This window comes from Hibiscus syriacus, unplaced genomic scaffold (genome assembly GCF_006381635.1).
Source record: "Hibiscus syriacus cultivar Baekdansim isolate YM2019G1 unplaced genomic scaffold, ASM638163v2 tig00111633_pilon, whole genome shotgun sequence".
In the NCBI taxonomy this organism is placed as follows: Eukaryota; Viridiplantae; Streptophyta; class Magnoliopsida; order Malvales; family Malvaceae; genus Hibiscus; species Hibiscus syriacus.
In genome coordinates, this window is record NW_024063139.1 from 2152 (window position 1) to 19223 (window position 17072).

General features: G+C 33.3%; 3 pseudogenes; 2 read left to right on the plus strand and 1 right to left on the minus strand.

The window, feature by feature from the left end:
* Positions 1-2563: 2563 nt before the first annotated feature.
* On the minus strand, positions 2564-3394 carry LOC120166211 (annotated as a pseudogene).
* A 2462-nt stretch (positions 3395-5856) lies between these two features.
* Positions 5857-6599, plus strand: LOC120166212 (annotated as a pseudogene).
* Positions 6600-14707: 8108 nt separating this feature from the next.
* On the plus strand, positions 14708-16600 carry LOC120166208 (annotated as a pseudogene).
* Positions 16601-17072: the final 472 nt, after the last annotated feature.

Consider the following 17072-nt stretch of genomic DNA (forward strand, 5'->3'; position numbering starts at 1 on the left):
CACTAGATTTAGTTATTTTTTACTATTTATGGTAATATTCGATTGTTAATTAGAAAGTCAATTTAAATCCGATTTAGGCCGGTTTTTTGGGAGATTGCTTATTTTATTTCGAATTTCAATTTAGAGTGATTTTCGGGATTTTGCTATTTTTGGCAAATTCGAATAAAGACGATTTTTTTGCTATAACAGTCCGGCTTGTGGACTGCTTTTTGGCATTGTTTGATTTTATAATATTTTATTAAACCCTAGAGACTTTTTTCTCTGGTTTTTGGGAGAATTTTCTTGTGTGAATCGTCTGTCGGAACTAGCCTACATGATAATCACTATTCTGTCTGGCGTTAGTGTTATGTTCGAGATAAGCTTTCAAAGGAAATACTCTTGCAAGGTGATGAGAAAGGGGATTGTATACCTTTACACTTGACTGCAAGCGTGTAGAGTGCACGATGCTGCGCAGCTCACCTTGTATCTGCTGGTTTGTCACAGTCAGAACTTTGGCACCATCACTTAGGAAACCCAGCTAGCTATGCAATGAATAAAATTGCCAAAGACATTGATGTAAGATTGATCCAAATGTTAATAAAACATGTCAACTTGCTTTATGGGAAAAAGTTATAAGCTACCGTTTGCAACTTCGAATACGCAGTACAATACTCCCTTTGAACTTGTTTTCTCTGATTTATGGGGACCTCCACATGTTGCATCAAACGGATTTCGCTATTAAATCTCATTCGTTGATGCATGCACACGGTATACTTGGATCTATCTACTAAAAAATAAGTCACAATCAGGTATAGTGCATCGACTATGCTACCTACATACATCAGAACAGAATGGTGTTGTCGAGCGTAGACACCGTCACATAGTGGAACTCGGCCTCGTGTTGCTGGCTCAGTCATCGTTGCCCATACGTTTCTGGTCATATGTTTGTGACTATTGTGCACTTGATTAATAGGCTACCTACTACGGTGCTTGGAGGCATGACCCCATTCGAAAAATTACTCAAAAGAAACTCAGACTACAACGCATTGAGAATCTTTGGCTGCCAATGTTCCCACACTTGAGACTGTTTCAGAATCATAAACTGGCGTTTAGATCATAACCTTGCACTTATCTTGGCTTTAGCCCTCAGCAAAAAGGATTTAAGTGCCTTACAAGGGATGGTGTTCAAATAATTTGGAAATGAGACATATAGATGTGAACAACGCATTCCTCAACGGGACCTAGATGAAGTGGTGTTCATGCAGCAACCACCGGGTTCGAGCAAACAGATGAAGATGGTGCTCAACTGGTTTGCAAACTTAAGAATGTCCTCTATGGTCTCAGACAAGCCCCACGAAATTGGCATACTAAGCTTCGAAATAACTTGCTTCAGCTTGGATTTACAGCATCAAGAGCTGACCCCTCGTTGTTCATTAGTAAAACGGATGATGGTGATCTATATGTGTTGGTATATGTTGATGACATAGTCATCACTAGGCAGTCTTCCAATGCGATTCAAGAAGTTGTTTGTCTTCTTGGTGATAGATTTTCGTTAAAGGACCTTGGCCAACTCAAGTTTTTCTTGGGAATTGAGGTACAAAGGTCGAGTGATTCAGTTCTGTTGAATCAAAGGAAGTTTGTGTTAGAATTGCTTGAGAAGGGTGGAATGAGAAGTGTTGCTGCATGTGCGACACCTATGGTGGCATCCCCTAAACTTTCAGCAGATGATGGTGAATTATTGGTTAATCCTAGTGAATACCGAAGCATAGTCGGTTCTCTTCTCTATTTGTGTCACACGCAACCAGATGTGGCCTACAGTGTTGGAAAAGTGGCACAATACATGCATGCACCACGAGAAACACATGACTGCTGTTAAAAGAATACTAAGGTATTTAGTTGGGACTGTGGACTATGGTCTCTTGTTCCAGTCGGCTGATGCAGGGTTAAATGTTAAAGCTTTTGTTGATGTGGATTGGGAAGCTAGTGGGATGATAGGCGGTCCATCTCTAGCTATTGAGTGTTCAAATGTCGAAGTCTGGTTGCATGGAGTTTCAAGAAGCAGAAGTCTGTCTCCAGGTCACGATGGAAGCCGAATATAAATCTCTTGCTGATGCGGCTGCTGAGGTAACCTGGGTCAATGCGCTTCTTGCTGATCTTGGTTTGTAACAGACTCAAGAACCAGTGGTGTGGTGTGACAATACTGGAGCAGTGGCAATGAGTGCCAATGATGTTTACCATGCGCAGTCGAAGCACATAGACTTGGATGTGCACTTTGTGCGTGAGAAGGTAGCTGCCGGACAAATTCGAGTTAATTACGTTCCAGCAGCTCATCAGGTGGTTGATGGCTTCACTAAACCCCTAGCAAGAATTGCATTCGAGGAGTTTCGCAACAAGATATGTGTAACACCTAGTTTTAATTCAAAAACAAAAGAAAACAGGAACAAGTAGGAGGAATGTTAGACTAATATAACTGATTTACACGTGCTACATGTGTTAGTATTTGGCCAGCTAAGGTGATGTAGTTAGTTAAGCTGTTAGACAGTTATGCAGGTTGTTAGGCTGTTAAGAGGCTGTTAAAAGCTTGTTACAGCATTGTATATAAGCAAGCTATGATGAATGAAGAATGTGTGATTCCAGTGCTAAATGGTTTGCTTATTCCCTTTCTAATAATCCGAGACCCGATTCCATGGCTACTGCTATCAGTGCTATTGAGATCGAAAAGAGCCGAGTGCATCCCGGTGAAGTCATCCCATTTTCCATGGTAATCGAAACACATCGTGCTTGCCCAGTCTAATTATTCGGCCATGCATGAGCCGGATAAGTTCGAGGCAAACCGTAGTTAGTGAACTCGGAAGAGTAATACACCGCAGAAGTTAAAAGCAAGCGTGGTTTCCCGCCAGTTTCGGCTTCTTTTTGGAGCGCTTCTCTCCATTCCTTGAACAACAAAGCGAGGTTCGCCATGTCGTCGCCTGTTGCAGGGAACTCCCAGTCCAAGTCAACGCCATCGAATTGGTAACCTCGGGCCTCTTCGATGGTTGAATTAATGAAGACTCCACGTGTTTCTTCGGTTCTCGCCATTCGAGCTAATACATCGGGGTTGTTCCCGCCTCCTCCGATAGACAGAATGGTTTTGACGGGTGGGTATTTGGCGCTTAACCCGGACCTGAATTCGGGTAATTTTTGTTGGTCCAGTGGTGATGTTGAGCTTGAAAGTGGAGGGTTGGGGCAAGAGAAAGGCGTAGTAAATATGAGTGAAAAACGAGGTGTTAATGGAGGAAACTGGAAAGGATTCAAAGGATGGCCAATAAGCAGCTTTGATTCCTTGGGGAACTGAAAAAATCGCTGGTTCAGAACTTTTTGAAAATGTGCAGAACATGACCAGAAACAAAAATCTTAGTGGCTTAAGGCTAGCCATGATATATGATATGAGCTAAGTGCAAATGGAATGGATTTAATGGAAGCATTAACTCTGGAAATATCGTCATTCTAACCGGCATCAGAGTTTTCTTAAAGATTTATGGGCCAATCACGCAGTTTAGAAGATAACACGCAAAACAGAACATAATTGGACTGTTTGCTGGCCCGATGTTATAGTTCTGTTATGTTTTTAGCAGCATTGGTTTCCTCGAAAGCCCACCTTGGTGAGCTCATTAGCGGCCACTAGTTCCGACACAAGTTTCCAACTGCAGCACAGCACATACGAAAAGTGAACCACTCGTTGAATAGATTAGTGACAATGGCTTGGTTGATTTACACGAGGTTTATTCTGTGAACGTACTATGATTATTGAGTTGGTGATTTACAGTTTAGATGGTTTGGAAGGAAATGATTAAACTAACGTGTCCCGTGAATGCTTATTTTGATTATTATTTGTATTTATACTTTCCTTTTCTTTCTTGAATTTGTATTTATACTTTCCTTTTCTTTCTTGAATTTGTATTTATACTTTAATCTCATAATGATAATCTTATTTAGGGATAGTTTCATTGAGTGTGCAGTGGTATCTCCTTCTGAGACATTTATATGACCATTTTAGCACCAATTCAAAAATGGAGGTGTCCTAGAGGCATCTTAAAGGAAGCAATTAAAATATGGAACGCAATGATTAATTTTGGTTTTAGGGTTGTCGTTGTAGATTTAATTTATCATTCTTGTTTTTATGATTTTTTCCATCAATTTAACCACCGAATTTTTAGGGTTTTCATACTAGCTTTCAAAGTTCGTTTCGAGTAATAAAATCGTTAGTCTTTTGCGTTTGTTGAAGCCAACAATTTTCATGTCAACCAATATTTTATTGACGCGGTTTAATGATGATGATGATGTGATATTTTAAAAAAATAAATATTTAAATTATTTACTAAATACATTAGTTAGAAAAAAATGGTCAAAATGTTGACTTAATCCCCTAATCTCATTTAAATAAATAATAAATTTTGAGATTTTTTTCCAATCGTTGTGTTTAGTAAATATTTTAACATAATCCCTTAATTCACAGACGCGAAAGACTCACGTTTCTATTAGTTAAAATGGTCAATAGATTTTGAGGGCTAGGATGATGCCCCTAAACAATTTCGTAGGCTATATTGATGCGAAAAAATTATTTTGGGAAAAAATGATATATTAAGCCTACTACGTTGACAACAGTAACCCTTAAATCTTTATTTTTTATTTAAGGGTAAACTACAAAGTTTGTCACTTTTGTTTTAAATTTACTAACATATGGTCATTTGATTCAAATAACATAACATATGATCCCTTTCGTTTCGTTTTAATTAAGATGTGGTCATTGAAACGTTAGTTGCCATGAGTTGGATGATGTAGTACATTAGTAAAAAGGTTTAATTATTATTTGAACCGTTAAACTTTAGAGTAAAAATATTTTATCACTGAATTATTTTGAGTTTACAAAAAGACTCATGATTAACAATTTATCTAAAGTTTAAAAGTTTAAATAAAAAGTTAAACCTTTTACTGATGTACTACGTCATCCAACTCACGGTAGCTAACATCTCTATGACCACATCTTAATTAAAACGAAATGAAAATGACCATATATTATGTTTTTTTGAATCGAGTAACCATGCGTTTGTAAAATTGAAATAAAAGTGACAATCATTATAGTTTGCCCTTTATTTAATTCTGATAATTATAAACTCATCTCATTAATTGCCATCTCGGTAAAATTGTCACTTATAAATATCTCTTGTAACCTAAAAATATAATTATATATAATCATTTCTCACATAATTACAAAGATAAGTTATCTTTCATAGAGCATGGAAAAGACTACACTAACTATATACATTCAGACTCCTATTTACAAATGGTAAAAAATAAAAGGGTGAATTGCATGTTTAGTATCTAAACTATGATTTTTTATTTCTATAGGTAAGCATCTGTGTTTGTGTGTATAACAATGCCCAGTCCCAAAAAAACTGGCATATTTGTCCCATAAAAAAGGGTGAGAGGTGCACTCTCAAAGTAACTGGAATGGGGACATGGAGTTTTCAGTACATAGGATAGAAGAGGAATTGTGTCGTCTTGTAACACTAAGAGGTCATACTTGTCCCCCCATTATTGGGGCACTCACCATGATATTATGCCCAAAAAACAAGGGAAAATCTCCTGCATGAAATGGGGTATTTTTTTTGCAGGTAGATTTTGGTAACTTAGTTATATCTGTTATGGTGGAGTTCTGATAAAGCTAGCTTTCAGCTGAGTGACAAAGAAACCTAAACCAAACCTTTTGTTTATTAGTCACAGTATAGGATATTAGTGCATTGGGGCCATATTTAATATTATCATACATAGGAATCTTATTGTTACCACACGAGCATTTGGTTTGGTTCCCTTCAACAAACCTTTCATCGTCTAACTATGGAGTATCCGAGGAAAGAACCTAGTCCCTCTGAGACTTATTCATGCCTAGTTTCGACACCGGGTGTCAATGACCGAGAAGGAGAGGCGAAACCCAGGTTCCATATAGATATAAATGTTGCCACTAGTGATTGTGATCGTGGTTTGAATCAAGAGGAGCTCAACCTTATCGATTCGTTGAATACCGACGGCGGCGAGCAACGGGTTTTCTCGTGCAACTATTGTCAGAGGAAATTCTAGAGTTCACAGGCTCTCGGGGGGCACCAAAATGCACACAAGATAGCGGATTTTGGCGAAAAGAGAGAAAAGGATCGGAGCTCACATGGCAGCCTCGGCTGCTGCTTTCGGGCACCTTTGTTTTCATCATCAAAACCACTATTCAAGCTTGGCTTCTCTTCCACTAAACGGTGCATACAATAGATCTCTGGGAATTCAGGTCCATTCCATGATCCATAAACCTAATAATCCTCATATCTCTTATTGACGCCATAGTTGGTCAAGGCCCCCTATAGACCAACAACCGGCCATAGGGAAGTTGTCGACGGAGAATTTGACGTCTCGGGCGAGTGTCTGTCGGTTCAACAATGTAATGAGGACGATGATGGGCGATTCTCCTGGTGATGAAATGATGGGGAATTGTTGGTGGTCGGGCCACGCTGCTCTGCATTCTAAGCATGCAGGAAGATCAGATACACAAAGTTGACCCTTTCCCTCAAGCTCTAAACCAGTGTTGTGTATTTTAATTAAGAACATTTAAATATTATACATATTTTTCTGATTAAAATTTTTGTTTTCATCTTAATTTGTCTGGGAACAAATTGTTATGTATATTTGATTATTATAGAGAAGGGATTTTCTAAATTCTGGCCTTGTTTAAATTTACAGATAACTTTTACTCCATCAAGTCCTCCAAGATTCCCATATTACATCATTTACACATCAAGATCCTTTTTTCTTTCACTTTTATTATTAAGAAAGTATGATTTAGTTCAATTTTGTTGTATTTAATCGAATGGTTAATTAGGTAGATTTTTTATTCGGATTTTATTTTTATTTAAATTTCATCGTATAAATTTAATGTAAAATTATTATAATTAAGATTCAGATATATTGTAATTATTAATTTTTGTTCAATTTATCTAGATTTATTATAATTTATACTATAAAATATATAAACTATTTATTTATATTTTTATGCAGTATAATTACGGATGTCTATACGTAAACATGACATGTAACGTATCCAAGTAACCTACACCGAGTCACTTTCACTAATCTAAACAACATCCAATTTTATATTATTAAATTAAATTCAAATCCCATAAATTAATTCACGTTCTTTGATTGCATCATATGCCTTTATTTAACATTTTATTATCTCCTAAAAAAGTTATTTAATTTTGTTATTGGTCAAAAGTAATGATAATAGTAGACATGGTAAACTTGACCCGCCCCCAATTATCCGAATTGATTTATTCGACCCAATACCTGATATTAATTTGAATATGATAATTAAATTTGATATGATACTCGACCCATACTCGATCCAAACCATACCTAACCCAAAATTTAGCGAAACCGAAAGTAACTCGACTCAAAATTAACCCGAACCGAAACCGAAATTAACCCGAACCGAATTTTAACCCAACCCAAAAGCAACCCGAACAGAATTAATCCAAACTGAATAATAAATTAATTTAAATAAAAAGTTATAATTTATTATAAATATTATATTTATAATCAATATAATAGAAAATTTACTTATGTTATTGCATAAGAGGAATATGAAAGTAAGAATCTAATTGTAAGATTAAAAACAATAATAAATAAAGTTTACTTATGTTACGACTAAAACTTAACAAATAAAGTTATGTATTATTTTTAAAATTTTAATTAAAAATTTCTAATTTATAATTGGAAATAAAAAATTTTAAAAACTTTTTTTCTTTATCGAATAGTTCTCATTAAAAACTTTTCAGACAAGATCAATATAAAAATTTGATAACAAATTTTAGCACGTATTATAGGATCGTATTTGTAACACCCCAACCCGTACCCGACCCGGATACGAATCTAAGGTGCCACATTAGCTTTTCAAAGCATTTGCTCTTAAAAAGTAGTGGGAAATTTAAACTTTTATTTGTATTAACAGGGTGGAACCCTTGAGTTAAAGTAAATAATGATCACTCACATTTACATTTAATTAAAATACTTAATAATTTACATAATTACAAAAATTGTTTGATTTCAAAACTGATCAGAGCATTACAATTTAAACTTATGATACATGCCAATAATTTACAAAATAACAAGAACATACGATTTAAATTGGTCCGATATGATCTTTAGAGGGAGTATGATGTCATTACCTAGCTTTAGCTCTATGCTTTCTTTAAACCTACACGTGAAACAATCACACGCTAAGTCGTTGACTTAGTGAGGCAAATACGAGTCACATAAAACTTTATAAACAAAAATTCTTATTCATGTCATAAAAGCATTTCATAAGGGATTCAAATTGCTTTTCATAACAAGAAAAAATTCTTTTATACATTGTTTGGTTCATATAACTTTGTTTTTAATGGCACAATGCATATTACTGAGAACTCAAGGTATTTGAGTACATTGAGGTTGTGCACTAATGTTGTCACCATAGCTCACATAATCTGCAACAAAGTACCACAGTTTTGTCCCGAATGACCACATAGTTTTGTCCCGAAGGACAACATAGGATTGCCCCGAATGACCACATAGAACCCTCGACTCTTGGCATGCAAACTATACCTCTAATTCTCATACATATACCTTGGGATTTTAACCACATAATTATTTATCATTTCATTATTCAGAGTGTATCATGTTCACATTAGCACTTTCACATAGAACATTTTAGTATACGCATATTCACATATCACATTTTCATAATCATGTACATATAAACATCAAAACATATCTTAAGTAATATAACTTAATAAAACATTGTAAAAATATAACATAAAAGTAATAGAAGGGTTTTCGAACGAAAACCATGAGGTTGGCTTATCGCAAGCCGCACTCATATCGAATATTAAATAAGTAAGTTGCACTCACCTTTGTCTCACGTAAATTCTAGCAAAATCCTTATCAATCTTGATCGATAACTTATAACGTCGAATCGTCCGGAATTTGCTTTCGTTTAATGTCTACACAATAATATAATCGAGATGAATATCGAAGTTCATATTGCTATTAACCAATCATTAATAACTTAAGCTGAAAGAAACACCAAATTCACCATTTCAAGCACACTAGTATCAGTACCCCATCTAATGTACCCCATCTACAGTACTGATACTTCCCTTCTATGATATCGATACCCACTTCGGTACCGATATCATTTTGGCATTTTGGAATTTCATACTTTATAATAGCATCGATACCCTAATCTTGGTATCGATACCTTCTTCAATCAGTATCGATATTGTTCCACGAATTCAAATATTTTTGCCTTGAAATATTGGTACAGTTCTTCTAGTACCGATACACATACCCAAAATTTACCTATTTTAGTTTGAAAATTAACCATAACTCACCCAAATCTCCCACTTTTATCCATTTCATGCCTTTTAACTCAACTATTCTTATCAAAACCAACTTATATCACTTCAACACTCCTAACCATCCAAAATCCCACTAAAACACTTGAGATTAAAAATCATACCATAATTTCAATCATGTTCAAAATCATTTCTAATACTTTTAACTTCTTAATTAAACCTTTGACAAGTCAATTTTATCAATAGAAATCCAAAAACTAAACCATATCAACATATCCTTTAAAAACCCATTTTACAAATTTATCTATAATTCATCCGTCTCTTAGTTTTACTCAACCATAAGCTTTCCTTAAGCTTGTATATCACCCAAAGAACAAGAACCAACTTAAAAATTCAATGAACAAACAACTTGAAATCAACTCACCTTTAAAATGGAGCTCACTGCAATGAGGAAGAAGATAACAATGGTTTCCAGACTTTTCTTTCTCTACCACGTGTTTTATCCCTTAAAAGGGAAGATAAAAATCCTTATTTGAAAAGACCTTAATGCCCTTCCAATATTCCAACTTTAATGTCAAATCCTAAACAAAATTTCCAAAATAAATCCTTGAACTTTTCAATTTATTCAATTAAACCACTAAATTTTTAAATTCTTACATTTTGGTCATTGACCCGATATTTGGGGTGTTACAGTATTTGTGTCAAATTATCGATTTATTATCTCTAAATGTTTGTTTAATTCAAAATATTGAACGATTGAGAATTGAAACTATGTCTACATGATAAGATTAACAAACAAGAATACATTTTTTTACAATAATATATCAATAATTATATATATACTTGATCAGACTCATAATCAGTTCAACCCGAATTGACCTGATCTAAAGGTTAACGTAAATCAAAAATCAATCGATCTGATATTGAATCGACCCGATATTAACCCGACCCAAAATCTAACCAATCTAATATTGACCATACCCAAAAATCAACCGATCCGATATTGATTTGAAACAAAAAAACAACCGATCCGATAATCACCGACCCGAAAATTGACCTGAACCGGTATCCGACGCAATCTGATTTATAATACACCTGAACCATATTCGAATTCGATCAAACTCGAATTAAATTAAACCGAATATAATTTAGACCCGAAATAATATAACTCGAAATAACCCAATCTAAACCCGATCTGAATGACATGTTTTCCACCTCTAAATAATAGATTGTAGGCGATGGTAGATAAAGATTAAGGACTCTCTCAATCTCTCACCACGTTTTTCTTTCGTTTTCCTTTTCATGTTTTTCTTATTTTATTTTTTTATAAAAAATAATGAATGACCATTATTGTATTGGGCTGAAGTTCCAACTTTTTTCTGGTTTATTTAAATCTTGGGCAGAAACCATCTAAGAAACTGGGCTTCACGCTCCTAACAAAATTTTACTACTTTCGACTCGCGCCTAACTTCAATAATGGACGATTCATCTACAATTAAATATGAACAAAATTTAACTCGACTTGATAATTTAAATTTTTTATTTAAGAAAATTTAACTTGAATTAAATTTGATCTGTAATTTCATAAACTCAACTAAACTTGAAAAAAATTTAAGTTCAAATCGAGTTATAAAATACAACTCCAATAGTAACTCAAAATTTTTAATAATCAGTAGATTGATTTTCAAGTTTGCGTCGAGTAACTCAATTCTGTATGATATATGTATATCACATATGAAAAAATATGAAGAAATATATATACATTATATATAGTTATAGAAAACAATTTAAATTGGAATCAAATAATATTATAATATTATAAATATTTATAATTAAATTTAAATAAAAAGTCAAAATTCGACTAAAAAACTTTGAGTTGTAAAATAGGACTCGTCAACTCGAATAACTCAAAATTTTAAATCCGACTCGACTCGATGGAACACTCACCCCTATCTAGAAGGAGTCAAGTTTTGTAATTTTTTTCATTAATATAGAATAATACCTAAAACTGTGGAACCCAACTCAGCGTGCCAACTAATGGCAGTTTTACTATACTTCGTTGCTTGACACATTTCTCTAAACAAAATGCTCAAAACTGCGGAGCCCCAACTCAACGTGTCAGCTACTTCAAAATTGATAAGAACCACATACAATATATATGGTTGCGAGATTTATCGGGCACCAATATCTCTAAAATGATTCGTAATATGTATGTCTTGGAAAATGCTTTTGTCTCATCTTCGGAATAATTTTATTCAACTATTTAAAATCAGATTGCAGCCATGTTAACATTATTTAATCATCATTGAAATCCATCGAGGTAGCTCCAAAATACTCCCTGCACAGAGAACTCCAATTACCATCCGCCACACCACAAATAGTTGTTCCATCTAATGGTGCATAAATTAGGCGGGTTCGAATTTACAATGTCCAACAATTTTAACTACATAACCAAATCCAGCCTCAAACAAATATCGCTAGATACGACCCTGTGTGTTCATCTTGTTGTTACGAATAAAATCTTCTAATATACGATCAGTTTCCTAATAAATAAACTCTAAGAGTTAAACTTTGAAGTAAAATTTAAAAATATTTAAATAAATAAATTATTCAAAAAAAATTTAAAATAACATAATTTCATATTCTTACCATATTGGCAAAATGACTCGAAATATTATCACCATCCAATCACAACATCCCGTCTTCCATTTTTTAACTGTTGATAATAGCACAAAAAATAGTTTTTATAATTAAGTAATAAAATAATAAGAATTTATTGACTAAAAATAATAAATATAAAAAACTATATACCTTAAGGATAAGAAATAGGAGAAATATGATTTATTTTATGTGTGATTTGTTATGAGGTGAGATAGAGTTTATATAGGGGAGGGGAAATGGCCAAAAGAGAAAGGTGCACCCCTGCAACATGCCTTCCAAGTGGCGTGAAAACTTGACGAAGGCGCCCCCTGCGAAACGCCTTCCAGCGTGGCAACCAATTCGACAGTAGGCTCGCGTTCCTTATATCGTGCTTTTCTCATTATCAAATAACATTTTTGGTGCATAAATTTAAGATCTCGAGAAATAATAATAATTTTTTAATAGTAAAGTTATTTGATTCATGTAATAAGTAATAAATTAAATAATAAAAAATGCGATAAATAATTGATTCATGTCGACAATTATTTGTTTCTTTGTGTCTCCATCGCAGCTGCAGCTCTATGATTATTGTTAGTTATCACTTTAGCATCATCATTTCTCACTCCACTGGACCATTCTCACTTTTACCACCTTCGTTAGTGTCAATTTAATCAGCATTGATACACCTTTATTTATTCTAACAATTTTTTTTAATTTTGAACTTTAATTTAAAAATATAAAATAATATTTTTATACTATTAAAATCATTCAATGAACTACAATCGAATTTATCTTTAAAATGACATATTTATACTCTAAATAAGTGAGATTGCAAATATATTTTGAAGGATCAGAAATTTAATCTTAATTTTAACAAAAATATATATATTCTTATTATATTAATTTATAATTTTAAAAATATTTTTCATTTTGCGGAATCGATATCACTTCCTACCTTTTATATCGCCGTGTCTTAGACGAAATTATATTTAATTACAATTATTGAAAATTTAATCAATTATTCAAATAATGATATATCTTCGAAATCTGCAAAAATCCCACTTCAACATTTATGTACAAAAATATTCAAAAAGTGAGGTCAGATTTCATGTTTTATGAAAAGCAAGTTCCAAGCATGTTGCAAGTAGCAGATGCACGAGACAAATGGACCGTTGAAAAGCTAACCACGTAAAATTCAAATGATCCATTCCTAGAATGGGCATGAATATGAATTTGACGGATTTTGATATATCTTGATTTTATTAGGTCAATTTTTTTAATAGAAAAAAATTAGATCAGATTTTTTTTAGAGTTTATGTCGGATCATGTTTTGGTTTAGAATGAAACATATTTGATTCGATCGAATCAAATTGATCGGGTTGAGTTCAAGTTTTATATAAAAAAAAAGGTAAAATTCAAGTAGGATGGATGGTATATAATTTTCGGGTCAAGTTCAAATCGAATGAAAGATATATAATTTTCAAATTCATTCAAGTTAACCAAAATCCCAACATGTGCCATCCCTATCCATCATAAGTTTCACATTTTTATATTATTTTCCTTTTCAACTCACACTCCTAATTTCAATCCGGCTTTCTAAAATTATTTATTAAAAAATCTTAAACACTAAATTTTTATTTAATTATTAATTAATCTAACAAAACGAGATTTTAAATCTTTTAATCAAGATCAAAAATTTAAATTCCGATATTATGAATAGAGAAAATTTAAATTAAGAAAATTACATTCATAAACAATATTTACAAGATTTAATTTAAATTAGTTAATTAATAAATTAAATATTAATAATTAAATAAAAATAAGAATAATATTTGATAAAATTAATAATCATATAAAATAATTTACGAAAATAGTTAATTAACTACTTGTCACTTAAAATTTTCTTTAAAAACATCATTTTAAGAAAACCAAATCAATATTTTAAGAACAATAATCATATAGAAATACACATGTAGTGATAATCAGTTAAAAACAATATTTTAAGAAAACCAAATCAATATTTAAATTAAAATAGTGTACAAAATTAGCTTTTTGAACTAATAAAATTAGATTAAATTGAGAAAAAAAACTAGAATATATGTAAACACAATAAAAGGACCAAAATAAAAATTTAACCCCCTGACTTCCGTTTGCATTTTTTAAAACAAACGGACACGGCACGGCTTTTATAAAGTCGAACGGCAGTTGGAGTAATTAAGGGACCACTTTCCTTCAGTTTTAAGCTAATCACAATTATAATAACCATTTTGATTTCATCAATAATTAATGTAATAAAAAAATTAAGGGTAAATTATGTACTTAGTACCTAAACTATTAACTTTGGTATGTTTTAATTTCTAAACTTTCATTTATTTTAAATTATAGCTAAAGTTTAGTTTTTGTTTTATTTTAATATCTCGTAATTAAAAATTTTAATTTTATTTTAGTACACCGTTTAAATATTAAATTTAAATTTTGACAAAAATTAAAAATTTAAATATTAAAATAGAATAAAATTGATAATTTAGATACTAAACATATTAAATTTTTAATAATATATAATAAAATTAAACATTAAATATAATTTAAAAAATAAATATTTAAATACTAAAACAAACTAAAATGATAACTTAAATAAATACCTAATCCACCCATAAATTAAAATAGAAATCGCGATCTGTATTCTTAAAAGCAAATTAAGCCGACGCTGCGGTAGCTTTCGGCTCTTTCTCGGTACAACCCAAGCTATAGATTCTTCCTTGTATTAAAATACAAACCTTTTTTCCAAGTGGGAAATAGAAGAAGAAGAATATTACGATCAGATTTCCCAGTTTAGCCCTACAGTTTCTCTTAATTATCGCTTACGCCCATGCTCTGGTAGCTATCTGGGTATTTCAAAAAAAAAGTTGTAAAAATGCTTTGTAAAATGGTGTTGATGCCACGGGGAAGAAAGTCGGGTGTTTTCCGGTTTACTTGAATGTATATGACTTGACTCCAATTAATGGATACGCTTATTGGTTTGGCCTTGGCATATATCATTCTGGGGTTCAAGGTAAATTTTCAATTTTTGTCCTTCAAATTTGGTAAAGTTTCCTCTTTTTTACGTGTTTCGTAGAAAGTAATGGAAAAATAAGTTAAACAAGGGTTATCGTTAGATTTTCCTTTTAATTCGTGGTTCTGACTGTTTGGTTGATGAGAAGATTTTCGCTAACTGTTGGGTACCGAGCAGAATTTAATCTATTTGAAAGAATGGATTTTTGATGAATATTAGCATTTACATGACGGTCGTGAATTTAGTGATTTTATTTATAGTTTTCTCCACGAGAATTTTACAAGTTAGCTTTCTCTAAAATTTTATAAGTTCCTTGGTGTAGCATTTTGACTCTGGTTGACTCTTTGCTACGTAGTTCATGGAGTTGAGTACGGTTTTGGGGCGCATGAGCATACAACGACCGGGATTTTTGAAGTGGAACCGAGGCAATGTCCCGGTTTCACATTTAGGAAATCCATCTTGGTCGGGAGGACGGATTTAGGTCCGAAAGACGTCCGAGCGTTTATGGAGAAACTCGCTAAAGAGTACGCGGGGAATTCGTACCATCTCAGCACCAAGAACTGCAACCATTTTTGCAATGATGTGTGTGTTCAGTTAGCATCGAAGCCGATTCCGCGTTGGGTTAATCGTCTTGCCAGATTGGGTAAGATATCAACTATCTCCTGCCTCATTATATTACTTCCTCTGATTGATCAGTTCTTGAGATACATAGAAGTAAAAGTGAGGCTTTCCTTCTTCGGCATTTATCCTAATTATGTTATTTGCATCTGGTCGGGGCAACTACGAAAACTGTTCATCGGAAAGCAACTATTATAGTGCAAGCATTATTGAACGTTGCTCTCGGCCTGCTGCATGACCATCATTTGTTGAATGCAAAATGAAAACACTTATATTAGCCGAGGTGTTATATGCCATATCCGTGCCCAGACATTTTACGTTGGTGAGAAGTCACTAGGGTAACTTGGATGCCTATGCCTATGAGAAAGAGATATAGGATTCGGACATGGGTTGGATCCTGCTATACCTTCTGAAGTTAATTTGTTAACACTACTTGTAGGTTCCCATTGATGATTTTGGTTGTGGTGGATGTATAGGTTTCCTTTGCAACTGTGTTCTTCCAGCGGGTTAAACGAGACAAAAGTTCGCCAAGTTAGATCCGGTTAGGCCGAGAAGAAGACGCTGAGTGGACATTCAAGTAGATATATGTCTTCCACTAACCCTCTACCCAACTCCACAACAAAGCTTCGTCGTCGATCATCATCATCTTTGATTCACAGTTCTTCAACCTCGAGTTTGAGATTGAAGGTCTAAAAATAGTTAATAAAATGAGAAACCGTTCTTCGTCCGTCTCAACTTGGTCTGGTTACTGGGAAATGAAAATGCATGTCAAAAGCGTGTTTGGTAAAAGAGGCATATGACCCGTTAAATAGTGTACGGGTAAGGTTCTAATGTGAATGATTGTGGCCCCGCCCTGTACTATTATTGTCATCAATCCCCATTCGAAATTTGTTTGCTATTCCTGTGTACTTTGAATGCTGTTTTTTTAATACTTAAATTGTCATTTTAATATATAAATTTAATAACTTTAAGACAAAATGGATAACAGATTGAGATATCAAAAGAATGGATTGGTAGTTGAATCGATTTGTTCAATGATGTTGAAGTATGGTGACGAGCAAGCTGGTACGCTCGTGCATGGCAGCTACTGCTAACGCTCGTGGAACGTTCTAGTCTCATGTGCAAACAGATCACTGCTCGTGGAGCTACAACAATTATTGTTGTTAGGTAGTTAGAATCTTGTTAGAGTAGTTGTAGTGCAGTTAGTCTCTTGCATTCTTGTTGAATATTGTAGTTTGTTAGCTATATAAAGCATGTAAAGAATGATGGAAAGGAATGAGAAGAGCTTTATCTGTTTCTAGATGTTTTGTAACTCATGGTTATTAAGCTCTCTCAACATGGTATCATTCGCTGATACATCCTAGGGTGTG